Below are 27,725 nucleotides of genomic sequence, written 5' to 3' on the forward strand. Positions count from 1 at the left end.
AATAAATAAAACATTTTTTAAAAATTGCAAAAAAAAAAAAGAATTCACAGATCTGGGACAGATAACCATCACTGAAAGCAAATTGCACCTCTCATCACTTGATAAAATCTTGTGGCAATTCCATTTTAGTTACTTTCTAAATTTTCTTCAGAAAACTTGTGGATATCTTAAATAGAATAAACAGTAAGAACTCAGAATGAAAATTATTATAAATCATGATGATAGGGTATGAAGCCAGGGGGGTATTAGATGACCTGTGATTGTAAGCTTCTTCCATGGATGAGAAAACAAAGCTTAATTCTTAGACCATTTCATTGAACATTCAATAGAGCAAATTAGTAAACACCTTACCACTACCACCAAATCACATTCATTCATTCATTCATTCATTCATTCAGTGGCATAATTGGGCACTATTATGTGCCCCATATGGTCAAAAATGGTGTTGAAGACAACTGATTTCCTCTTCAGAATATGTAAAATTCTCATAAATCCTTGAATTATCTATTAGTATGATGGAACTGTAACTAATTGTCTGTTTTACTTATCTTATCTCTGGGAAATATATTTTCATCCTGCCCAGCTTACTATTTGTAGAAGCTTGCATCATGATGCTGCATCTAAAATCTGAAGCAAAATTTAATCATGGTGTTGAAATTATTTTATAGACAGTTTTACTGAGTTAAAAAAAAACCCAGCAGTTAATGTGTTCATGTATTTCATATCATTGACTTGTATACTTACAAATCATAAAGGGATGTTATGTAAGTGATACACTCATTTGTAAAAGTCTTTTTGTTAGCATTATACCTACCTGAATTCTAGTTCCATTGTATGTGTTTCTAATAGGTAGAAGAGCTATTAAATTGGAAAATACAGAATGGGGAGTAACAAAATTAAAAAGCACTAAAGTTCTTAACTTCTGGCTAAGAAAACATTTTCATGTTTACATTTTGAGAGTCAGCATGTGTGGTTGGAAGGGTTCTAAAGATCTGCCCCCACCCGCCGCACCCTTGCAGTTCCCGTCCTCTGGTTATTCTATCCAAGGCTAATCTAGATACTGCTATGAAGGGAGTTTTGAGATGGAATTAAATTACTAATCAGCAAACTTTAAAAAGGGAGATTATCCTGGATTATCAGAACTGGCTCAGTATAATCCCATGAGACCTTAAATGACAAAAAGGAAGGCCGGAGAGGGTGATGGGTGATGAGGACCAGAAAAGGCCAGAGACCCCTCCAGGAGAGAGATGCATCCCTGCTTCTGCCATTGCTTTTGCTGCTTTCAGAAGGAGGAAGGCGCCATGAGCTAAGGGAGTGTGTGGAGGTCTCCAGAAGCCTGGAGAGCCAGCGCTTGAATGAGCCCGGAAGCCCATTCATTCCTAGAACCTCCGAAACGTAAACATAGTTTCATCTTTGTGAAACATGAAGCAGAGAAACCAGCGGAGCCCACATGGATGTCTGATCTACACACTGGGGAGAGAATACATTTGTTTCTAAGCTGGTAGCGCTTTGTTCCTACAGCTACAGAAAACTAGTCCTGAATGTACAAAAAATAACAGATTGCTACTATGTCGATAGAAAGAACCAATATCCGAAAAGGAAAAAAAATGTGGAAAAAGATACGGGAACTAAGATTGTTTCTTTTTTCCCCCTGAGGGCACGTGTACCTAGCCACACTGTGTGGCAGCTTTTCTGTTAGGACTGGAGTCAACCAGTACTTTGGGGCAGTCAGCACTTGCTAGGTACGACTCTGGTCGCCTCCCGCTTCTATTCCAGGTCGCGGGAGACTCTGGAATCAGAACCTAATTAGTTTGGTGCTAAGTCTCAAGATTTTGGAAGCAATTTTGCAATTTATGAGGCTATGTAGGTTTAGATTTCCTGCACACACACACGCGCGTGCACACACACACACACACACACACACACCCTATGAGAATAAGTTGTCAAGGATGCACAGAGTGTAGTAAAGTCTTTGTGGCTACTTCTGATTGGTTGGTCAAACATAAAACATTCTGGGCATGTTCAGGGTATTCAGTTGTCCAGTGTGTGACAAACAGGAGGTATTGTAGCAAGTGCCAGTTCGTGACTGGGGGCAACTCACCTAATTCCTGTGGTTTAGTTTTACTTGCTTGAAAAATGGGGATCAAAGCACCACTTAGCCTGAAGGATGTTACTAGAAAGACGTGAGTCAACAGACACATCGTGCCCAGAACAGTGCCCCGCACATAGTAAGCATGGTGGACCAGCTAGCTACCATTCTTTTTTTTGTTTGTTTGTTTTTAATTTTTAAATGTTTATTTATTAATGAGAGACAGAGCCTGAGCATGGAAGGGGGAGATACAGAACCTGAAGCAGGTTCTAGGCTCTGAGCTGTCAGCGCAGAGCCCGACGCAGGGCTCGAACCCACAAACCGCGAGATCATGACCTCTGCTGAAGTCAGATGCTTAACTGACTGAGCCACCCAGGCGCCTCTAGCTACTATTATTTTTAACTTCTTAAAAGTGTGGGAACTCAAATGTAAAGAGTCAGTCTTCATTCCCTATGGACAAGGCTGTTGTGATGTGTGCTGCTATGTATAGGAAAAAGAATCTTTCAGAGTAGGGAAAGCTCAGGGACGTCTTCCTGGAGGAAGTGGCACCTTAACTGGACTTTCACACAGGCAGGATTCCCTAAGAGAAATGGGAAGGTTGGGTGAGAAGGGCTGTCCATCAGCATAACACAGACAGACCTCTTGGCCTTCTAGAATCTGGCAGAGAGCCCACCAATTCCAATTTCGTTGACTTTGAGCAAGCAGTTAACAGCAAAGCATGCTTTCTCAATAACCTTGCAGAGAGCCACCAGTCCTAATTTTGACTCTGATGGTGTTATTATTATTCATTGACAATATTAGCGCTTTCAGAAATCACTGAACATGTCCACTAGTTTTTACCCCAGGCTAATGTTATTATTCCAGGGAATTTGCTTGAACCTGTTTCAACAGTCAGATTGACTTTTTGAGTTATGAAATTAACTCAATTGTGAGTAAAATGTTCACAACGCATCGCTTAAGAAGCCAACAGAAAATTTTGGTGTCATCTATACTGTAGAAGCCATCTTGGAACTCTGTGTGGGAATATTGTTATTAATGCCTTGAGTGTATTATTTCCTCTCCCACATCTCCCAGCTCAGCATAATGGACCCGGGGGTGTGGTCACTGTTGGCAGCCACTCATTCTTCCCAACATTGTGCCACAGACTGGGTGTCATCATGTAATTCCTAACTTATTGGGGTTTTTTGACTGGAGCGTTTTCCCTCACCCTGGCATCTTCAATGTCTTAATGACTAATTTATTCCTCACACTCCGTGCCCTCTTTCAAAAACTCAAATCATATCTCACTGGACTTAGCTGAGATTCCATTAACACAGAATGTCTCAAAATGAATTATACTTCAGTTCCTTCATCTTCGGTATTCACGTGAGATTAATGATACAGATAAATGAAATTTTAATGGTGACACTTGTAAGAGGCTAGTGGATATTAATATTTTTAAACAAAAACATGCTTTCGGGAGTCTATATGAGAACACAAGTACCCTTTTGCTGGAGTTTGTGTGTTGGAGAGATTTGAAAGCCCTTGTTTCTTTAAAATGCTAAGAGATTCCAAAAAAGAAGGACTTTTTATTACCAAGTGGAATTAATGCTGTCCAATTATTATATTGATGACTCTAATTCAAAGCTTCAAAGCGTTTTCTAAATCAAGTGTGAACACCAAGATACTAAGTGCACATTCAGACACTGTTAAATATCACTGTGAGGCAGTTTAGAGAGCAATGTTTTCTATTTTCCCTTCATCCAAATGTGCTAAAGTGGACTGACAGTGTGGAGCCAGGCTCAAAGCCACGGATTTTGGAAATGTTGGAGAAAAAACCAGCTACCAGTAAAATTGTGTGCAGGAAGCTTAAATTCATTATTGCATTGTTAAAAGACATTTCCATCGATGACTGGTTCTGTTGATTTTGGATTTTTCCCTTTTAGTCTCTAAGACTGATTAAAACATAATTTATCACCGAAGGAACCTGGCTTTCTAATTCTCATTCCATTTCTGTGACAGAATTAATTTTTATTAGTCTTTCTCTCCTAACCTGGGTTGCTGTGGGCATAATGAGCATGTGTTAATTCATATAAGTTTTGGTTCTGTACTGTCAATAGCATAGCTATAGTGTTAGGAAGATCAAAACAGGAAGACAAACCTGAAAAGAATCTAAAGTTCCTACCTTCTTCCTTTCCTCCCTTCCTCCATTCCTCCATTCCTTCCAACCCTCCTTTCTTCCCTCTATTCTTTAACTGCATTTCATGCTCATCAGTACGTTGGTATTGAAGTTAAAGAGAAAGTGATTAAATATCTACTATTGCCTCTAAAATCATTTGTTTATATTTAAAATACCTTTCCCCTAGTGACGTGCTCCTCTTTCCAAAGTGTTCCTTCTTTTCTGGCCACTAATGCAACCAAAAATGAATCACTTTAATTGGAAAAATGTAAACCGGCTCTGAACTACCAGGGAAGGCATTCAAGGAGATAACATTTATCTCTAATATTTTTTAAAAAGTGCTATTTGCTGTTCCAAACAGTTTTGTTATCAGGGCATGACTTCAGTCTAGTCGTTCATTATCAGGAATTCATAATCAGCCTTAAACAGATGTGCCCACATGCCTTGCCCTACAGGAGGCTCATTCAAGTCTAGTTCATCAAAACCCAGCTCAAACGCAGCTGTCAAGGGTGCTTCTCAAATCCCCCAAGATGCTTGTAAAGTGGAAATGTCAGACCTGGTGCTATTTATTTATTTATTTATTTATTTATTTATTTATTTATTTATTTTAAATTTTTTAATGTTTTGTGGTAGGAACCCCTCCCTAAGGAGAAAGAAAAAAATGAAGAAGAGAGGAGAGAAGACTTCAAGGTCACCTAGATATGAGTCCAGCTGCCTACATCCCCCATGTCCTTATAAACGGAAACAACTTAATCAGACTGCATGTTTATGTGTGTTACCTATATATGGGAGACAAAGAAATAGAAAATGCATTAAAAAACCTATGCCATATGATGTGGGCCACNCCTGGTGCTATTTAAAGATCCCAAGCTAACTGCGTTGGGCTCAGTAACAACACAACCAAATGCACAGGAGGCTGTTAGAGCCACTTTGCTGGTTTCAGGGGTGAAACGGAAGGAGCAGTTGTCACACCGGAAGTAATCCCTCCCAAGGCTTCCATGAAACCAAAATTCAACATGTTTGAAGCTGAAGGATGACTTGGCCAAGAAGAAGAAAGGGCCACAGGTGGGCAAATATGCAGGGTGGGAGTCTTGGCCCCCTGATGGAGTTACTCTTTGATTTCCCTGTGGGGAAGCCAGCCCCCACCCTGAAGAAACTCAGTCTAGTGTGAGGAAGACAGGCAGATAAAGACAGGACGTCAGCGGGACTGCAGTGAGAAAGCTTTTCTCCTTCCCTAGAAAGAGTAGCCTAGGGTCACGAACGAAGCTTTTCTTTCTCCTGCCAGGGCTGACGTTCAATGCATAAGACTCCAGCGGATAGTAATAACCAGAAGAAGCAGACTGTGCAGACTGATTAAGAATTTCCAATTATACCTGGACCGGACCACTTCCTCATTCAACTGGATGAAAAAGCGAACCCTTTTGTGGGAGTTAAGATGTGTATGCCGGTGAGTGTGAGCGCATGTTGTTTCGTTTACTTTTGCCTTTCTGACACCACCTGGATAGGAATTTCTTATTTTTATTTTTTACGGCAGTAGAAGAAAAGAAGGAGGGAAAACTGTTCTGAAGACACATTTGGGAGAGAGTAGAGCAAATTATTTCCTTAGGCATAATAATCTAACTAGTGGCTGGGCTGATGTAATGCTGAATTCTGAACAAATTGCTCTTATATTACCCTATTTAGGGATGGAATGAGGCTCATAGTTTGATAGCAGCAGAAATTACAGCGTGGAAGTTGAGGTCAAGCTAAGTAGAAGTAGTCCCGGGGGTTACCATCCCCACCTATGATGTGTAGAATATGTTTTAAATACCCTACTCCCCTACTCATTAGTACTCCCCCTCCAACCCCAACTGGCATGTGTTTCATGCCACATTCCAATATTTTGCCTTTCCTTCTTCCTGTTCACACCTAGGCTTGTGGTTTTGATGCTTGACTAGATCAGAGTTTCCTAAAAACCAGGTCATCTTCCATTTCCTTTGGCCTACTCACTATAGCACCAAGCACTGTGTGCTAATTCTCGTGTTTAAGGATCCTGATTTTTAAGAAGTGTCTTATTTTATGTTTTATTCCTGATAACATCGTTTATTGTTTTGCTAAGATTAATTAAGTTGACTTTTCCCTTATTTCCAGGTAAGAGATAACGACATTTCTAAATAATGGCCTATTGTCTTCTCTTGGACCCAGGACCAAAGGTTCGAATAAAACTAGTTATGATTCCCAGCTTGATGTAATCACCATAAAGACAACTGTGGTACATTGAATTTAGAGCTAGGAGGGGAAGTTGGCTTGGAGATTAAGGAAAAATGAGCATCTACAAACGTTAAGTATTTCAGAGATTAAGGTGCCTAAATCCCTAGATTTGATGAAACTGGTGGGCAAAAATTTGAGTTGGTTATAGAGTTGAGATACACACACACACACACACACACACACACACACACACACTGAAGACTTAATTTTTAGAGCAGTTTTAGATTCACAGCAAAACTGAGAGAAAGGTATTGAGATTTCCCTTGTCCCTTCTCTGAACTACCTTATACGGCTTTTGCTTTTTGTATCTTGGGTTTTGCCAGAAATAAGCAAGGCAGAATGTAGTAAAAATGGAGAAAGAAACTCAATGACTTTACACATGCCAAAACCTTTAAAGATTGAACATAGTATTGAGTGTGGTTATGGGAGAAGGTTCATTGTAGTATACATGGAAACCAGGGCAATGTCCTTATTTATAATCCGTGGCCTCTGAAATAACATATTTTAGCATCACTACAATGTCACAGTTTTATGTAGGACAAGTGACATTTGTAGTCATCTTTTGGTTTAATTGCTTCTTCATATTTAAAAAATTTTTTTAATGTTTATTTTTGAGAGAAAGAGGGCACAAGTGGGGGAGGGGCAGAGAGAGAGGGAGACACAGAATCCGAAGCAGGCTCTAGGCTCTGAGCTGTCAGCACAGAGCTTGACACGGGGCTCCAACTCATGAGCCATGAGATCATGACCTGAGCTGAAGTCGGACGCTTAACCAACTCAACCATCCAGGTGCTCCATTTTTTTTTTCAGGAGGAGCTTATTATTTTAAAGAAATGGGCAGCCTCTATAGAAAATTGCATTTCTTGCAAAAGCAATATTAACCCACTAAACTTAAGTCTGAAAAGAAATTGTTTGATTTCTTTAAAGCAACAACAAGAAGACAGAAGCAGCATTCACAATACCTGCAAAATGTAAATTCATAGAAAAGGGGGCTTTCTGTGAAGTGGGCGAGAATGAATATACCAATGGACCTTTATGGCCAGACCATATAGGACAACTGAACTCTGACCCCCAGCCTCTATAACGACGGGCCCAGAAAGGCCAAGACTTGGTCAGTGACTGTCAGCGTCCCTCTTTTTTGACACTCCCACCCTCATTTCAACTCAAGAACTGACCAGAGAAAGGCAAGCTGCCCAAACCAATCACATGATGCATCCTGCTCTAGTCAGCCCGCCTCCAGCTACCCCAGACCAACAGCCTCTCACCAGGGCATTCCTAAAGGCTTCCCTTTCGTCTGCCATAAAGCTCTGCCACTCCTTTGGCTGCCTTGAGCTTCTGCCAAGTGCAAGTGATCGTGTTTGACGCCCTTGCCGTAACAAGATCTGAATGAACAGCCTCGGTTCTCATTAGGGTCGTCTTTGTTTATTTCCCCAAATGGAAAATATGTAGGAGAATTGTACGTTTTTGAAAACCAGCTGAAAGAATTCTCAGTCGTCTTGGAAGATGCGGTCGTGTGCTATAATATCCAACACAATACTGAAAACGTGTGTGGCTAATTGCATGAGATTTACCTAGAGTCAGTCCATCAACAAGGATTTATGGAGACTTGAGACTCTGCACTCTGTATTTAGTGGTCTGGAAGTTACTGACGTTGTTATGGAGCAAGCTCATATTAAACACCTATCAGCAATCGATTCTGTGTTCTATCTGCCAAATATCTGCCAAAGTTAAGACTCAGGGTTCAGACATTCTGGGAACTAACCTGTGGTTTTGCTGACCTTGGGCATGTAACTTTGTTTTCAAATCTCAGAATACTCATCTTTGTAATGGAGAATAATAAATACCTACCTGATAGGATTGTTGTGTATATTAACTTAAGTAATTCAGCGAAAATGCCTAGCAATTTGCCTGATAGTAATAATTGTACAGTCTGCGACAACGTATTTTACATATCCATAACTATTTTATTTTTTTGAAATGTTTTATTTATTTTTGAGGGAGAGAGAGAGAGAGAGAGAAAACATGAGTGGGGAAGGGGCAGAGAAAAAGAGGGAGACAGAATTGGAAACAGGCTCCAGGCTCTGAGCTGTCAGCGTAGAGCCCCACACGGGGCTCGAACTCCGGAACAATGAGATCATGACCTAGGCTGAAGTCAGGCGCTCAGCCAACTGAGTCATCCAGACGCCCCTGCCCATCACTATTTTAAAATGTAAGAGATGAATGAAACATAGTTTCTACCCTTGGAGAAATTATCTGTTGGACAGGAGAGGATAATGTATAGGAAGTATATATGAAATGGGTAAAGAACTTTGTGAGACAATGCATAATTAAGTGTTGGATTGTGTGGCACAGTGTCTAAGTGCTCAGAGGTTTGGTGGAGGGGAAATTAATGTGGTTAGAGTGGGTTGGAAAGAATTTTTGAGGAGTCAGTGTGCCTCTTGATGACTGGCAAGTTTGGGAAAAGTTTAGCAAAAAGCACCACCCACCTACTATTAAAGCTTCCCCTGTATTCTACTCAGAATACCACTCTTTAAAGAGAATTTTTAAATATTTGTATTTATTTTTGAGAGAGAGAAAGATAGAGTGCAAGTGGGGGAGGGGCAGAGAGAGAGGGAGACACAGAATCCAGAGCGGGCTCCAGGCTCCGAGCTGTCAGCACAGAGCTGGATGCCAGACTTGAACTCACAAACCATGACCTGAGCCAAAGCTGGACGCTTAACCGACCGAGCCACCCAGGAGCCCCAAAACATCACTTTAAGTTTCCAACAGTCCTGTGAGTCTGTGAAGGGCTCATTTGTAAGGAATGGAGAATTTTTATTGGAAGACTGTGGGAATCAAGGACAGCTAGACAGATAGGGAAGATTATGGAAGGTGGTTTTAAAAATTAGACACATACATGCATTTTGATTTAGGTGTTTTTTATTTAATTTGAGAGAGAGAAAGCACATGCGCAGGAGAGAGGGACAGAGGGAGAGAGAGGCAGAGAGAGAGAGAAAATCTCAAGCAGTCTCCATGCTCAGTGCAGAGCCTGATGCAGGGGCTTGATCCCACAACCCTGGGATCATGATGTGAGTCAAAATCAAGAGTTGGTTGCTCGACTGACTAGCCACCCAGGTGCCCCCAGTTTGGGTATTTTAAAGAAGGGGAAGGCAATGGATGCTACTCTGAAGTGGTATTTAAAACATTTTTGATTTAGGGGCCCCTGGGTGGCTCAGTTTTGGTTGAGTGGCCAACTCTTGACTTTGGCTCACGTCATGATCCCAGAGTCATGGGATCTAGCCCCACCTCTGGTTCTGCCCTGGGTGTGTGAGATCCTCTGTCGCCCTGCCCCTCTCTCCGGCTTTTGCACTGTCTCTGTCTCTCTCCAAAATAAAATTAAGAAAAAAAAGGGCATTTGATTTAGCTGGAGGTTGGTTTAGCAGAAAGGTCCGGGGGACTGGGAAGTATTAAATTATCTGGCTCTGTGATAGTCCTATCCTGGGAGGACGTGGTTGTGGTAGAAAAGGAGAGTGGGAGCTTTTCAGAGGCAGAATACCTTGGGCTTGGTAAGTAAACGGTTGTGGGGAATCGAATAACACTAATAATTACTACTTATTAACACTTGCCGTTATATAAAAGGAATGTCCTTTACATAAGGATGTGGCAAAAAAAATAATGGAGGTGCTACGCCCAATTCAAAGCAGCTTTCTTGAAAATGGTAGGCATGTTAAATCTGTGAGTGCGCAAAATATGAAGTTTACAGTTTGGTAACTTTGCGTGGTCTTTTTTAGTGGTTTAGCAGAATACTGAATTAAAGTCATTATTAAATAAGTAAAGGCACTTATCTATAAATATCAGTTAATTTAACCTTTAATAACTTACAAAGCAGGTTACTAATACTTAGCCTTTAGTCAAATGTGAAGTTAGAAATACTGTGGAAGTGGACACTACACTTCCCTGAGAGCGAAAGCCTGCACTTCTAGAACCCTCTGCCACTCACCAGTTGGCCCTTCACAACTGGCTGGTTGCCATCTCGTGTCCTACTGTGAGAATTCCGCACTGGATTATGTCAATTCCTCTCTTAGCCTGGTTGACCTTAAGGTGGTGGATAGAAACCAACGTATTTTCTTCTAATTGATTGTTTCCACTGAATCTCTCCTTTGACACAGGTTCTGTTGTTTTGTGGCAAATTATTGTGCAATTTCAAATGGACTTACTAACTCCATGGCCTGGGTAAAAAAACAGGCGATTTTTTCAAGACTGCGTCATCTGTATTTTTAACAATAAGAATGTAAGTACTATGAACTCAACACATATCAGGCTCCATGTTTGATGTTATGTGTACTTTATTTCATTTAATAACTCACAATAACTGTCAGCTGTAAAGCCGACTTTATGATCCCTTTGTTACAATGAGTAAATTGAAGCTCAAATTGGTTACAATGACTTGGTCAGTGGCATATAACTAATAAAGACTGGAGTCAGGATTTGAACCCAGGTTTATCTGACACCAAAGCTATTCTCTCCACCCTATACTTCTACTTAAAGATGATATAAAATTAGAGATGAGTGCAAATTCTATAAGGAGTGGCCATTGCCAGGGAAAGGTAGGCCAGGAGGGAAGAATGACTTGAGTCATTCATATAATATACGTTGCATATGATATAATGTATGCAATTTACTATATACATAAACTTGCCTGGGAGCTGGTAAATTTCATTTAAAATATGATGAATTGGGGGTGATGCATAAATATCCAAATAACAAGTTACTCTGGAATATTACTTCCATATACCACATTTTCAAATAATATATATCAAGACAATGGCAACATTCATTGGCAGGTACTATCAAGAGATGTTTTGTAACCTTGTGTTAAGACCCTCAGAGGGAAAACATATACTAGGAAGCATTCCTTCTTATCAGACAGACTTAATTTGCAATTAACTGAGAGAATATCTGCCTGCTCTTTCTCTCTTTTCCCTTAGTGCTAGCAGCTCTTTCTGCCTTTGCTTCTTTTACCTACATTTAAGGTATTTATTACTACGTTAAGTCCCACCGGCTTTGAAGGTTTTATTCAAATCCAAGAATGATGTAGAACTGATTCGATGGGCTATTCTCATCTGAAAAGAACCAAGGGAGTCAGAATAAAGATTCGGTTCAATACTTACTATAAGAAAATAAGCCGGCTGGAGAAGTTCTCAGATTAAATCTAATTCAACATTACTTAGAAAAGGAAATCCCACTGGGGACATAAATCATCAGTGAGGCTCAGACTAGAATGTTGTGCTATGCCAAACAAATTCAAGGTACACCACCACTTTGAAAAGAAAGAGTTCCTCGTAAGGCTCATGCATAGTAACACTGAACGGGGCTAGTTTTATACAGATGTGGAAAGGCTCTTATCTTAATAGCCATAGGGGATGAATCGATCAAGGTGGGAAGTATGAAAATTTCTTTTGTGAGATGAGAGGTTTATGGGAGGTTGGGGTTCATTCTTTAGCTTTAAAGATAAAGGCTCATGATGGAGAAATAAAGAAGGTGGAGCCAGTTTTGGAGCTAGTAAAACAAGTAAAAATCACTTAACTCACCTGACTGTAAATTTAAATGAAGTATCGTATTAGCTGACATATGGCTGTAGTAGAATTATCAAGGGCCTAAGTGTTAGAAAACTCTGGCTTCAACCCTTTATTTGCCGATTAGTAGCTGTATGACTGTGAGCAGTTTACCTAAGCTTGTTGAGTGAAAGTATTTGCATATGTAAAAAGGGGATGCATCTGCTTTCTTCTGGGGATTATTGTGGGAACATGAAGCAAGTATAACAGAGTTCTGAACCACATTGGGTCCATTTCACCCCAGGATCTAGAATCTGTGCTTCAGCAGGGTTTGATTAAAGGTCAGTTACCTTTTTACTTTCTAATTCCATACATTTTCCTAGTACCAAAGCAGAATGTCACCATCACCGACCTTTGGGCCCATCTTATGAACCCAGAGTTCATAAGAAATTGTGGGAAAATATTAAGGAGGGGTTGGAGGGGTACCTGTATTTTTTTAATCCCTTCTCTCTGTTCACCTTGTGGGCCGGGAAGTCTGTGTGTTTCACTACGGGTTTCCAACAACTAATTTTAGGTTTGTTCATTCTAAAATGGCTGCATTGTCTTACATTGCCATGGGAGTCCTAATTGCTCCACATCCTTGTGAGCCCTTGGTATTTCTAGTTTTTGTTTTTGTTTTTGTTTGTTTGGGTTTTTTTTGGTAAGATCTTCGTTGGGGATGTAGTGGTGCCTCATTTTGTTCTGATTGGCATTTTCTGAATAATTTATGGTGTTTAGCATCTTCTTATATGCTCATTTTGTCTATACACTTCTTCTTTGACCAAGTGTCTTCTCAGATCTTTCCTCCCCTCCCTGTTTTGGGCCACTTGTTTTCTTCTTGCTAAGATTTGAGAGTTATTTCCATGATGATCTGACAACATAGTTTATGTGCTTTCTATTTTGCAAAATTTGTTGAACTTGTTTCATGGCCTCATACGAGATGGCCTGGGTTGGAGCTTTGTCATTGCTATGGTAACTGTCAGTATACCACAGGTTTCACAAGGCTCTAAGAGATACTTTCTGTTTAGTGTGGGGGTCTGCCTGCGGATTTCTGAGTTTTAGGCCTTCCCTTTGCACCGTGCCTCAAAAAACATCACTTGAATGCTCTTGTCTTCTGTTCCCGCCCATTAATATTCTGCTGTTGTTACTGATTATTTCAAGCTTGGTAGCTTGGGGCTGGGGGCGTTGGTCTGTTGTTTTGATTACTCTCCTTCCACTCAGGCTTGAGTAATTTATCTGGGTTCAGGGTGTGTGAACACCTTCCCGTGTGCTGGCTGTAGTCGTGAGGTCAGTGTAATCCTGCTCTTTCTCCAGGAGTAATGTTTTCCTCGGTTCCCTTCCCCCAGCCTCCCAGCCCAGAGTTTTTGAAGTTCCCCTAAAGGCAGCAATAGTTTCTTGCCTCTCCTGGAATTCTGTCCCTCTCCTCCTTCACTCACAATGAGTGCTTCTTTTTCTTTTCTTTTCTATTTTTTAATGTTTATTTGTTTTTGAGAGAAAGAGAGAAAGATAGAGAGAGAGAGAGAGTGGGGGAGGGGCAGAGAGAGAGGGAGACACAGAATCCAAAGCAAGCTCCAGGCTCTGAGCTGGATGCAGGGCTCAAACCCATGAACTGCGAGATCATGACCTGAGCCGAAGTCAGACCCTTAAACAGATTGAGCCACCCAGGTGCCCCCACAGGGAGTGCTTCTTAGGGTTCTTTCTGGTCTTCTCTGTGAGTACACAATGGCTTTTGTAGAGAAAGAGACTGCAAGTGGGGCCAAACTCCATTTCTGCAACCCCAAGGGGGTTCACACTGACTGGCTGGCTCACATGTGGCTTTCACCAGAGTTTTTGGACTCTTTCAGGTTAATGATCTAATTGGTGTCTGGTTCCATGTGCCACACCCAGCTACGTGGTCCGTCTCCTCTCCCCCTTTTCCTGCATTGCCATGTCTCCTGAGATTTTTAGACCATTTGTTGCTTTACCACCTGGTTCCCCAGTGGGTTCAAACACAGTTATGAACTCGAAGTGAGCATGGCTGATTTTGTTGTAAGGATGGGAGTATGCTCTTCCCGCCCTCTGCGTCCTGGGGAAGAAGATACAGGAATTCTTTACTTCTCATGATTTCTCCACTGTGCCATATCTTTTATTCCTTGGGTTTATTTTGCCGTATGTTTTTTCCTCTCTCTCCCGTATTTCACAAGTTATATGCTTGGTTCATTGCAAACGAACAAACAAACAAACTCAAAGAGGTTGATGATAAAATACCACTCTGGCTGGACTTCCAAAGCTAATGAGACCAGGCTTACTTCGTGATTATCAGTAGTTCATCTGTGATAGTAGTTTTGATCAGAAGGAGGGTGTAAGGATAAGCTTGCACATCCATTGAAAACGATGCATTGTCTACCATGTGGGTGACTTGATGTCTACTGTTGTCACTGTCTTTGAGCTATTTTGTGACACTGTGAGTAACTGATAGCAACGGAATAGTTCTCATCTATAAACATGCAGATTCTGTCCTATGTGGTGGGGAGGTTCCACCGACTTCCCTAGTCCCCTATGGAAAAATCCAGTTTTACTCCCATTTGCATATTCTTTTCAATATCCCTTATCTATACATGTGTCTACATTTTGGATTCTGTTTTGAACAGTTATAACATCCGCTTGACTCCCTCGTTGGCTTTTCATAAAAGGATAACATTTTTAACATGTGTTGTTTTATATCTGTATGAGAGTCATGATTTTACCTTTCAATGAAACTTCACACGGCTATGGAACTGTGACGAAGCAATGTTTTTGCTGCATGCCACAAGTTTTGTTGCATACTATTTTCGTTACTGCTCATTGATAAATATTTTTTCATTTGCATTATCCTCTCTTCTTTAGTCCCTGAGTTATTTAGAATTTTATCAAATGTGTAAATATCTTTTTTCTCTTTATTTTGTTACTGAGTTCTAACGTACTTACACTGTGGTCAGGGATGGTATTCTGTATCCCGCCATCCGTTGAAATTTATTAAAACCAGCTTTATGACTGGGAATGTGGTCAGTTTTTGAAACTGTGCTTTAAAAGAAAAAAACTTACTCAATTGTTGGATGTAATATTCTCTATATATCTGCTAGATAAAGCATAATAATTTTTCCATTTAAATCTTTTATTGCTCACTTTCTGCTTTACCCATTGATTTCTGAGAGGTGTTAAATATTCCACAAGAATGGTCGATTTATTCATTTCTTGTAGGTCGGTGAAGATACATAAAACTGTAGAATTAAACTCGAGTTTAGAAATTTTAAATCTTCCTGTAATGTAAGCCTTTCCGTTAGAACATTTTTGATCCCTTTTTGCTGTAAAGCCTATTTTGTCTGATATTACAGCAACATAGGTTTCTTTCCGTTGACCTCTGCCTAATGTATTAGCGAGGATACAGGCTAAGTTACAGAAACAAAGGTCTCTACCTAACAATGGCTTAAGCAAAAGTGAAGTCCATTTCTACCTAATCTATATTGGTTTGGGGGTGGGAAGAACAGGGAGCAGTGGATACTTTTGCTTTCATAAGTTGTCTAAGGACTCAGGCTCCTATCTCATTGCTTTGCTCGTCTCCAAGTGATGGCCTCATCCACGTGGTCAAAGACGGCTCATTCCACAGATGGCTTCTTTCTCTCCGTCATACAGGAAGGAGGGAAAGTGAAGTGCGAGACGTCTGTATTCTTTACAAATACTTGACCTGGGAGTTATGTCAGTTACAGCAGCTCACTTCTTATTGGCCATGCCTTACAACACGGGGGTGGGGAGGCTAATGAATGTGCCAATATCACACATCCACCTACTATTTGGAGAATGGGGGAAAATAGACTGTGTTCTAAATCTGTCTCCAGTCTGTCTCCCGCTCTGGATCTTTTCCTTTTATATTTTATTTATTTATTTTGTTAACATTTTTATTTATTTTTGAAAGAGAGACAGCATGAATGGGGGACGGCAGAGGGAAGGAAAGAGAGAGAGGGGGTCTGAAACGGGCCCAGCAGTGACAGCGGAGAGCCAGATGTGGGGCTCGAACTCACAAACCTGGAGGTAATGACTTGAACAGAAGCTGGACGCTTAACTTACTGAGCCAAGCAGGCTCCCCTATTGTTGATATGTTAAAGCAGGGGTTCGTAAACTTTTTCTGTAAAGATCCAGATACTAAAGATCTTAAACTTGTAAGTCACATGAGGTGTCTGTCATAGATTCTTCTTTTTTCCCAATCACTTAAAATGATAAAAACCATCCTTCACTTAAGAACATATATAAAAAGGCGGGGATGGGGTGGGGTGGGGAGCAGTGCTCAACATGGCCTTTGGGGGTAGTTTGCCAACCCTGTTTTAGACTTATAAACAACCTGTAGTTATTTTTAAAATATTTGTCAGATTAATTTTTTGTCCTTTACCTCAGTGGTTTAATCCGTTTGCTTTTATTGTGATTTCTCAAGTTTATTTTCTACTATTCCATGTTTGGTTTGTTTCTTCTCTTTCCTTCTGCCCCACCTACCACCCCTTCCTTTATTTGCCTTTTTTGGATTGAGATTTTTTTTTAACTTTTTTTTTTTAATCAAATCCTGTTGGGAAAGTATATGTTTACATCTACTTAGTTGTTATACTAGCTATTTTTGACATGCATTCAAGCTGTCGTGATATCACACATTATGTAGCCTCTGGAAAACTGCAGAGTACTTAAAGGAAAATATAAATGAAGAGGCAAATCACACCTTTGCATTATTAAGAAAATGTTTTTTCCTGGTGGCCTTCTGATACTGTCTCAGGGATCCCCAGGAGTAACTAGAGCCTACTTTGGAAACCTGTTTCAGGAACTCATACTTTTCTTTTTTAAGCTCTATAACTTGTGCTACTGGCCATAGCTGGTTAAGACTTATGGAGGGTCCCGAAATGCTTTGAAGCACTTTCAAAAGGAAAGGGGCCTCACGTGGGAGATAGAAGGCTCAATTTTGCTTTCATCACTATTTCTCTCGGGATTCATATTTCTGATCAGCTTCTCTGCCCATTTTCACCTGCATTCTGCCAGACCCTCAAAACTTCTTTTCTTTTTTAAAAATGTTTTATTTTTCTTTGAGAAACAGAGAAACAGAGTGCAAACAAGGAGAGGTAGAGAGAGGGCCACAGAATCCCAAGAAGGCTCCAGGCTCTGAGCTGTCAGCACAGAGCCTGACACGGGGCTCGGACTCACAAACCATGAGATCATGACCTGAGCTGAAGTTGGACACTTAACCGACTAAGCCACCCAGCTGCCCCTCACAACTGCTTTTCTAGACTATAAAACTTCAGCCTACCATCTCAGATAGTCTATATATATTTTCAAAAGTAGGTAAGGATTCTGATTATTTAAAGGAAATAACAGTCTCAGAGAGAGTCATCCTAGTAGGAATGAATCTGCCTGCCTGTGTCCCAGTTTCAAAATTCCGATTCGTTTACATACAAATTCAGCCTCACACGACTCATAAGTGATGGATGAGTTTCTGACTTTTGTCAGTAAAAGCCCATTTCTTGTATTTAAAAAATGATCCTATAATTACCAAAGCCAAATTTAAGTCATGAAAGGCCTCTGAAGTCACTTTATCTTTTTAAAATATGGGCAAATGTGATCTGAAAATGTCAGTATATTGGATATTTACATATAAGCCAAGCTCTTGGCTGAGATTTTTACGGTTAGTTGTCCTTTAAACGAATATATCCCCTAGCTAACGCACATGGCTTTCTCACAGTCAGTCTTACTATTTGAAATTACAGTGTGTGATTATCTCTAAAAAAAAATGATAAAGCCTTGATTTTTATGGTTGATTAACTAGGTTATTGCAAATCACATCAGCTTTGAGCTTGGCATGTCTCCCAGAAAGCAAACTTCCCAGGCTAAACCCAAAGTTCCTTTTTCCATAACAAAGATTTGAATCCATACAATCCCTGGAGATTTCTTGCATCCAAAACAGACATTTCCCAGGGTTTCATATGGTTTTCTGGAAAGCTCTTGACCCAACAAGTAGTTCCATATGGAGGCATCAGAGCTAATGCAGCTTCATTTCCTGTGAATTCATCTGACTTGAGATGTTCGATTCAGGCCACTCTTTCAGCAGTCACCGGTCTCTCAGCTTCCGTCCCAGCCTGTGTTTTGTCGACGGAAGCCACAGTCATCACCAGCAACCTGACAAAGCATGTTACTAACTTTTTTTTAGCAATTAAGTTAGCAGGACATGTTATTTTATCATTTGGGATTTATTAAGAGACTTTGGCAGGTCTGTAATAGTCCCCACAGAATGGATGGCAGTTAGGTCTTAGCTATGAGCCATGGTAGGAATATCCAAAATGTTCTGAAAAAGTATGGTTTCTAGACAATGGGAGACTCAATGTAATAGTGATGTTTTAAGTTTGAGGACCTATATTTAATTTTAGGTTTGCCTGGAAAAATTACTTAGCTTCTTTGTGGCAGATATCGGCAATGTTGCATCCAAGTCCCTCAGAATCTCTGGGACCTTATCTTTGCACCCGTCCCTAGCTTCTGTGTGGCTTTGCCTCTACTGGTTGGCACCTGTGGCCTCTTTGTAGAACTGTTCTCAGACTCCTGAACCCAGTTCACCAGAGAGTCCAAAGGGCCTGAGAGTCTGCATTTCCCATCCTCTCATTGGGGGCAGCTGGCTGCCAATGACCAGTGATGCAAACATAGGGTGTAGGTAGGGAACAGATCTAAAAGCCTGCTCCCTTGCGGGGCTCTCCTGCTGAATCAGGCTAAGGCTGGGGCTTTGCCTGAAGTCACGCCATTTCTGGATTCTAACCTGGGAGACTAATTCTTCCCAGACAAGCTGACTAAATGTACTTGTATACTCACTCGACTACACTACACTGCACGGGCGTACTTACTAAAAATAGATGACATAGCGTTTGTGGAAAGACTGGTCATTGTATAATGCCCTGACCGAAATGACTCGTTCTGATGCCGATGCAGGGATGTCGCATGGATAAAGCTCCCTAAAGTGCTGAGTTGAGAATGTAAGCCCTAGTCTGCCCCTAGGGGATCTAAGTAAAAAGCAAGATCAGTTAGCATGCACCACACTTACTAGTCACCCTTTCACTAACCGTGGAAGAAATTAAAAGAAATAGTGCTTGATTTTAGAAATAGTGGCAGGAAGATTTTAGGGCACCTATAAAAGCCACCCCAAGCCTACTAAAACCTGGAGAGCTCACCCCAGACTTTTTGGCTCTCGAGACCCTGTTTTGTTACTAGTGAAAGCCCTGAGCTTTCTCAGAAAAAAAGGTGCGTATCATAAAAGTGGTGTTTCTATTTCAGGGGATCCATATCTCCCTAAAATATGATCCGTTAGTAAAGAAACCTTACAGCATTTGTAGGCTCTTCATTCCATGGACCTCTTCACAAGATGATGTTTCTAAGCCATAAAATAAAGTTCATAGAATTATAAAGGAAATCAATAACGTTGAAATATAGTTCTAGCCATAGAGCCCACAAGCAAGTTCAAAGACCCTGTAAGACCAAGTTCAAAACCCCTGCAGTGAGGAAAGGGAGTGGTTGAGAGCCCAAGGCCTCGGCCTTCTTAGGACACCTGACTCACCCTTGACTGAGCTGTGGACGCAGCAGGTGAGGCCATTGCCTGCTCCTCACCATCCTGACCCACAGCCTCTGCTCTGGGCTGCCACACTGCTGTGATGGGCACTGTGGCCAAGTTTCATGGACGCCTAAAAATGGCCAAGCTAGAAGCATTGAGGTCTTCTTGGAACCTGTCCAGAAAAACATTCAAATGACCATCATTGAGCTTACATCCCGAATTTGGGCCAAAACAAAATGAAATAAATAATAACATTAGAAAAGGAATTAACCTCAGTTGCTAAAATTTCAAAAAAAATTTAAGTTTTTGATGCAAATACTTCTAAAAATGTATCACTTAAGTATTTATTAGCTGGGTTTTCTGCTAATTCATGGTCATCAGAAGTCTGAATATGGGAGATGGTGCATGAAACTCTTCCCGTAATGACAAGGGCAGGTAGTGAGGACAGACCATAGGTGCTATGGTCTAAATGTTCATATCCTCCCAAAATTCACGTGTTGAAATTCTAACCCACAAAGGTGATGGTATCAGGAGGAGGGGCCTTTGGAAGGTGATGAGGTCATGAGGGTGGAGTTTCTCATAAAATAGGCCCCACAAAGATACCTTTCCCCTTTTACTATGTGCGGTCACAGCTCTGAACCAGGACGAAGGCCATCACCAGACTTGCTGGCGCCTTGATCTTGGATTTCCCACCCTCCAGAACTGTGAGAAATGAATTTCACTTGTAGATAAGCCACCCAGTCTGGGACATTTTGTTATAGCAGCCCAGACAAAGACAACGGGGAAGAGGGAACATCATCATTGAGAGAGAGTCTTGGCTTCACTTCATTGAAGAAATCTGTGATATGAAATTGCGTATTAGGTATCGGCTTTTTTTCTGAAGTAGAGAATGCTGTGGCTACCTCACTTCATGGGCAAATGCAAAATCAGCTTCTTGTTTGCAAATCATTCAGTCAAATGTGAAGTGAAGCTTCAAATGCTGTGATAAGATTTTCCTTTCATTCAGAAAATTTCTCTCTTTGTCTTTATCACGAACATGCTTTGTTGACAACACCCTTCCAAAGAATGATCTCGTCTCATATTTCATTTCATTTTATTCCAACACATATATTAAGTGGCTACTATGTGCAAATGCCTCTGCCCTTGGGAGCCCTCAGTCTAGGATTCTGGATTAGCAGGTCAACAAATAAATTGTAATGTAAGATAACCGCTTCAAGAAGTTTAATAAAATTCTACTAAGGTGTAAGATTTTAGGGCAACTAATTGAACAATGGGGATGTGGGAAAGCTTCACCAAGAGGGTAATATTTGAACTAGATACAAAAAGATGAGTTAGTTGACGGATGAAGAGTGGGGGGAATGTGGCTCCAGAAGAGTGAATAGCATGTGCCAAGGCCCAGAAGGAAAGGTACTGAGCTCATTTTGGGTGCGTGGAGGTGGGGAGTGGAAATGGGCCTGTAGCCAGGCTTGTAGCAGAACTTTGGGATTCGGTTTGCAGGTACCAAAGAGTCAGCTGAACTTTTGGGCTGTTAACTCTGGCCGATGTGTGTAGGGAAGACGCTGGTGACAGACTAAAAAAAAATTGTTGTCATAACTCCAAGCAGCAGATGATGGAGCCCTGGATTCAAGCAGTGGCAATAGGGAGATAAGGAAGATGTTAGATCCGAGAGACATTTCTTAGATAACTGGCAGCATTTTGTGAGCAATTTGATGTGAAAGGTGAAAAAGAGGGAGGGGTTGAAGTGTGCAATAACTTTGAAGTGCCTATGAGAAATGCTTCCGATTGTTTGATCCCCACTTAACCATCCACTTAACAGGTGAGTGCTGGAGCATTCCTTGGAACATGACATACCTAGGTGGAATCTTTCCTGGAACTTACCCTGCCTGGCGCTCTCTGAGCTTCTTGAATGTCTATCTTGGTTTGTCTGTCATTAATTTTGAAATGTCTCAACCATTATTATTTCAAATATTTCTTCCAGTCCATTCTCCCTTTCTTCTCGGTCAGGTATTCTAATTATGTGTATCTTCTACTTCCTGGTATCGCTCAGTTCTTGGATGTTCTGTTCTGGTTTTTGTTTCTTATTCTTTTTCTCTCTTTGCATGTCAATTCAAGCAGTTTCTAATGGACTTCTCTTGAAGCTCACAGATTCTCTCCCCAGCCATGTCCAGCCTACTGATGAACTCATCTAAGTCATTTTTCATTTCTCTGGTGGTGTTTTTGTATTTTCTTAACATTTTAATCTCTCTGCTTATGTTACATTAACCATTTGCTCTTGCATGTTATCTACTTTTTCCATTAATGTCTTTAGTGTATTAGTCATTGTTATTTTAAATTTTTGGCCTGAGAATTCCCACAGTTGTATCGTATCTGCGTTGGGTTCTGATGATTGCTCTGTGTGTGTGTGTGTGTGTGTGTGTGTTTCTGCTTTTTAGTACATCTTGGAATTTTCTGCTGAAATTCAAGTATGTTTTATTGGATAAGAACTGAAATAAATCGAGCTTTAGTGTGAGGGTTTATATTAATCTGATCAGATATCAGCTTGTGTTAATATTTAGTGTAGCTATAGGTACACCTCCAGTGTCCTTGCTTTTGTCTCCTCTCCTCACGTTACCTAAGTATGTTTCCTCAGAAAGTCTGTGTCCGGCAGCTCTTATAGGTAGATCCTCTGTTATTACACTGGGTCTTGGGGTGTGGTGGTGAGGTGTGGAGGCCGAGAGAATTCTGTAATCTTTTATTAAAAATCTTGGTCTTTTTGAGGCTCTGTGTCTCTGGCTTGTGACCCTTGTAAGTGTTTCTTTATTTACCCCCTGCCCCCTGTGCCTTTCCTTGACTGCACGGTTGCCAATCTATTTTCTTGAAGTCCTGACTCTTGACCGTGTGTGTGTTTGCACATGCATATGTGTGTGCTTGTTTGTGTGTGTGTGTGTGTGTGTGTGTGCATTTCATCTTAAATGAGACAGGAAAGCTGGAGGGAACTGGACTTGGAAGGAATTTTCTTCCTCCAGCTGAGATATGGTTTTAGAATTGAGATCTTGCAAATTCCTCTTATCTGGAGAGGAGCCATTCGTCATGGAGAAGGCTTTTCCCCTCCACTGCCGCAGTCACAGGGGATCGTTTCAGATTCTGACCGCGAGTGCCTACTGGAGTTTCTGGAGAGAAAACCCCACAGAGGTCAGGGAGTGTCCTTAAGGCTGTGACCTCTGAGAGGTTCTCACCTTCATGATTGTCCACACTGGGGTCCCATCAGCTTGTCAACACTACCATGAAACTGTTCCTACTCTTGATGGCTCTTGTGGCTTTTGCTCTGGGGAAGTAGATCTTGGTTTCAGAATCTCCCTAGAAGCACCACCTGAGTCAAGATTCCAGAGTGACTTCAATTCCCTGATAGGTTCAAAAAAGTCACTGACTTTTAGTCTGTCCACCTTTTTTTGGCTGTGAGAAGTTGTTGGATGGTTGTTGACAATGCCCAGGCTCTTTATATTTTGAAGCTGAAACTGAAATTTGATGAATCCTTTTAAGAAATGGGGTCAGATCACCTCATCACACACCATTATCTTTGGTCACTCCCACCAGTGTCGAGCCTGGGTGGCTCCTAACAGCTCTCTCCTCCTCTTAATTTCCACATGCTCTACTCTTTTGCTTTTAGACTCAAACTCCTATTTCTCACTTTTTTCCTTCCCCTTCCTTCCAAATGTTTTCAGTGTGCTCTTTCAAATTTCTGTTTCCAGCTAGATGGACTTTATTTCATTTTAACTACCAGGCCAGACTTCCTCGCAACCCTTATATGGGATTGTTGCCCCATAGCCCTCCCTTCCTTCGGATGACATGAAGACCTGGTGCTTCCAAACTTTGTTTAAGTTTATTTTAATTAATTTTGAGAGTCAGAGAGAATCTCTAGTAGGCTCTGCGCTGTCAGCACAGAACCCCATGTGGGGCTCAAACGTACGTGACCTGAGCTGGAGTCAAGGGTCAGACGCTTAACGGACGGAGCCACCCAGGTGCCTCAAGCCATAGTGCTTCCAGATTCTGAGTGCTCCTTCTAGCTCAATATGCAAGTTAGCTCACTCTAATGAAAAACAAAACAATTTTATTCTGACCTCTGGCCAACAACAGTTACAGATTAGCTTTAGTCTTTTTAGAGGCTACATAGAATTCATTGTATCCTACATACCCTATGAGACATAACTACCCCCAGCATTGGGGGATTCCTTCCAGGAAGGCAAAGAACTTGTTTGCCTTGTTCATTGTTGCACCCCAAGCCCAAGATCATACTAAGAAAATTATCTGCATTTGGAAATAAGTGCAAAAGAGCTCAACATATGTTTTCAATGTCATTCTGGGACAACATTCAACCAGCCCACCCCAAAATTAAGTTTCCCAGAAGGATATATTGTTTGACTGCTATTTACTTTTAACTAAGGGCTCGGGCTTCCTAAGGACACACATGAACTAACTGATTTGTGTCTAGTCAAAAAGAAAATAATTTCTGTCCAGGAGAAAAGATAACTTCAAAGCTTACAGTTTCTTTCCCTCTGGGACTTAACCAGCTTGTATATATTCTAACAATCTTGTTCTAACGTTCTCTTCGTAAAGGACCACGTAAATCCCCTGGCCTCCAAGTTTCCTTTGAACCAGCTTGACCACGTTACTGTTGGCCTCAATGATTAATGAGTTGAATGAAACCGGTGACATGCATTCATTCAGTTTTTGTTTGAGTGTCACCGTTTTCATTTCTGAAAATTACATTTTGTTGCAAATGGCAAAATTTTTCTTTTTTATGGCTGAGTAATATTGCATTGTGTATATCGTGTGTGTGTGTGTGTGTGTGTGTGTGTGTATCTTGCCATTTGCAATGACATAGATGGAGCTGAAGTATATTATGCTTAGCGAAATAAGTCAGAGAAAGACAAATACCATATGAGTTCACTCACATGTGGAATTTAAGAAACAAAACAACCATCCATGGGTGGGGGGAAGATACAAAAATCAATAAACAGAGTCTCAACTATAAGGAACAAACCGATGGTTACTAGAGGGGAGGTGGGTGGGGGTATGTGTTAAATAGGAATGGGGATTAAAGAGGGTATTTGTAGTGATGAGCACCAGCGGTTATATGGAAGTGTTGAGTCACTAAACCCTAAACCTGAAACTAATCTTACATTGTACGTTAACTAACAGGAGTTTAAATAAAACCTGAGGGGGGGAAATTACATTCTGTATATCAGTTGCCAGATGTTTATAATGTGAAAAAAAAAAGGAAGAAAATTACATTTTGACAATCTTTCCCCGGAACAATCATAGATGCCCAGTAAATCATTGCTGAAGGAGTAGGTACATGATGCAGAGAATGTCCCTTACGTGCATTTTCGGAAAACTTGTCTGAGGACGCCCTTAGACTGAATTCCCAGCCTTGATACTGCCTGCTCAGCAATGTGGCCGCTAGTAACCTGCGTAGATATTGCCAAATTACAGTCTTATTAACAGTGCGAGAGGGCGTTCCTTCCCTCACATCTTCACCACACTTAGTACTTCACTATCCGACTTACTTTTTTGTCAATCTGACCAGTATAAACGCTTTGATTTGCACTTAAACTCATGCAGACACATCTTGTATAGTTCCCTTAGCCGTGCATTGAAATTTCCGTGTGTTTATCAAGTCTCCAGTCTGCTCGCTTCGGTCTATACATGTGTTTCGGTACCTGACTGAGACCAGACCTTCAAGCACTCTGCTCCCCTTCATCAACTCCCTTCTGTCTTGTGTTTCTCCTCTGTCTGCTCTCTATCTCACTGTCTGTTATTTCAACCAGCTCCTTATATTGTCCAACTCCTACCCCCGTGTCTTTTTCCCTGCACTCACTCTGGATCAATACAGGTGCTTTCTCTTTTCTTGCGCCCTCATCTGATCTGCTGAGCGATGCTGAAAACAACCAAGCCAACCAAAACAAAGCCCCCATGACCCTGCCAACTCTCACCTACACAAATTTATGGATTCCTATTTCTTCCACCAGTCTTTTATAGATGGCGGTTTTTCTTTTCCTGCACAGGAGCTATAATAATAACACGTCTACTCCTTCTTAAAATACCTCCTAGCTCCCCACTTCACCCCTCAGTTTGAGGAGATGACTCACTCTCTATTTCGATGAGAAAAGAGCTGTCATCAGATTTGTGGTGAGAGCTCCCCTTCGTACCTGCCGATGCGGCAACCAGTGTATCTGCACCTGGAGCTCTTCTTTCCTTCCTCCTCGTGGTTATGACAGAAGACGTAGGCCCCACCTTCCACCAGCCTTTACCCTCCTCATGGCCTCAGAGGCCATCATCTCCCCCTCATCGGGAGCACCGCCCATTTTCTCACTTCCTCATCTTCAGTTCCTCCCTGTCCACTGGGCCCTCCGGTTATCGTTTGAATATATGAAGCCTCTTGTCTTTTTTATTTGTTTATTTTGAGAGAAAGACAGACAGATTAAGAGAGAGAGAGAGAGAGAGAGAATGGGAAGGGCAGAAAGAGAGGGAGGAAGAGAATCCCAAACAGGCTCCGCATGGTCACTGCCAAGTCTCACCCAGGGCTCAAATCCCCAAACTGTGAGATCATGACCTCAGCCAAAGTCAGGAGTTAGATGCTTAGCCCACTGAGCCACCCGGGCACCCCAGGAAGCCTCTTGTCTTAAAACAATTCTCTTTGAACTTGGCTTCATTCTCCAGCTTCTGCCCTGCATGTCTCCTGGGCGCAGCTCTCTTTCTTGAAACACCGGAAATGTTCTTTCTCCTTGGGTGCTGTGAAGTGTGTGAGTTCTCTGGCTTCTCCTTCTTAGTTTCCTGCAGGGCTCTTGCTCCTCTGCACATCCTTACATGTGGGCTTGCTTTTGTTTTTGTTTCCCTTTTCCATCTGCCCTTCCCTCCTCAGCCTGCATATCTTGCTCTCAATTCTACCCTTCCTTGAGGCTGAAATTAAAGCCATGCGTTGATGTCTACACAATCTATTACCTCCTAGACAGATCTCTCTTCTGAGATATAGACTAAGTCCAAGTAGTTAATGAGCATCTAGGTTTGGATGTCCGTGGTCTGGGCACAAACCTAACGTACCCTATGTTCACTTGACCTACTACTGCCAAGAATAAGAACCCCTCCTCTACTCCCATCTCCCCCCGCCCCCAACACCACCAGGAAAACCACCATTTGTGTTCTGCGTTTTGTCCTGGAAATGGAGCCACATCCCACCCTCTTTCTTAAGCTGGAACTCTGGATGGCGTCTTTCATTCCCTGTTACCCCGTACACCCATTCTTGGTCATGAAATCATCAGCCCTGGTCGTAAGAAGGCCAGGTTTCCTCTTTTTGCTAGAACAGTTTCCGAGTTGCTTCATTGGAGCCCAGACGTGGTCAAAAGCCCTTCGGTGCTCTCTCTCACGCATCAGGGGAACTATACCTCTCTCCAAGAGTCAGCATTGTCCAACTCTGGAAGCTTCCACTGCCGGCACAATTTTGCAGGTAATGTGGAAACCCTGGGAATCAGAATTTCTCTGTGCTTTGTTCTAAACACTGTTTCTGGTGAATAGCTTTTCCCATCATCTGTCTATCTGTATTTTGAATAGGCAGTACATTTACAAAATGCAAAATGTGTACGGCACAAATGGTCATCTAGAATGGAAATTCTCCTTTCATCCACATCCTACAATTCACTCCTTCCCTCTGGGGCAAACCACTATTACTGCTTTCTTGTGTAGTCTTCTAAGATACAAGCACACAAACAGTCATGCAGGGACTTTTCTTTTTTTTTTTGCAGGGACTTTTCTTTATTTCTTTTTTTTTTTTTTCTTCACTACACAAACTATACTGAACTCTCTTTTTCTTTTTTATACACCTTAGAGATCATTCTATATCAATATATAGAGCTATTGCCTTTTTCTTCTTCATAGATATATGGTATTCTCATTTATTGTAATTGATTTAGGTTGCTTCCAGTTTTTTTAGTATATTATATATTTATATAATATATATAACTATCATTATAACTTTATTATAAAATACTAATAATATATAAGTAATATATATAATATAAATAGAATTATGCTTATATTATTATA

The 27,725-nt window shown here is 41.2% G+C and overlaps 1 long non-coding RNA gene across 1 annotated transcript; it reads left to right on the top strand.

The window, feature by feature from the left end:
- Positions 1-5,246: 5,246 nt before the first annotated feature.
- LOC144221386 (uncharacterized) lies at positions 5,247-6,435 on the top strand. The gene is made up of 3 exons (XR_013332064.1): positions 5,247-5,312; positions 5,533-5,694; positions 6,378-6,435. It is a non-coding gene; the product is annotated as an uncharacterized LOC144221386 (long non-coding RNA).
- Positions 6,436-27,725: the final 21,290 nt, after the last annotated feature.

The sequence above is a fragment of the Crocuta crocuta genome, unplaced genomic scaffold (assembly GCF_008692635.1).
Source record: "Crocuta crocuta isolate KB4526 unplaced genomic scaffold, BGI_CrCroc_1.0 scaffold20, whole genome shotgun sequence".
Lineage (NCBI taxonomy): Eukaryota > Metazoa > Chordata > Mammalia > Carnivora > Hyaenidae > Crocuta > Crocuta crocuta.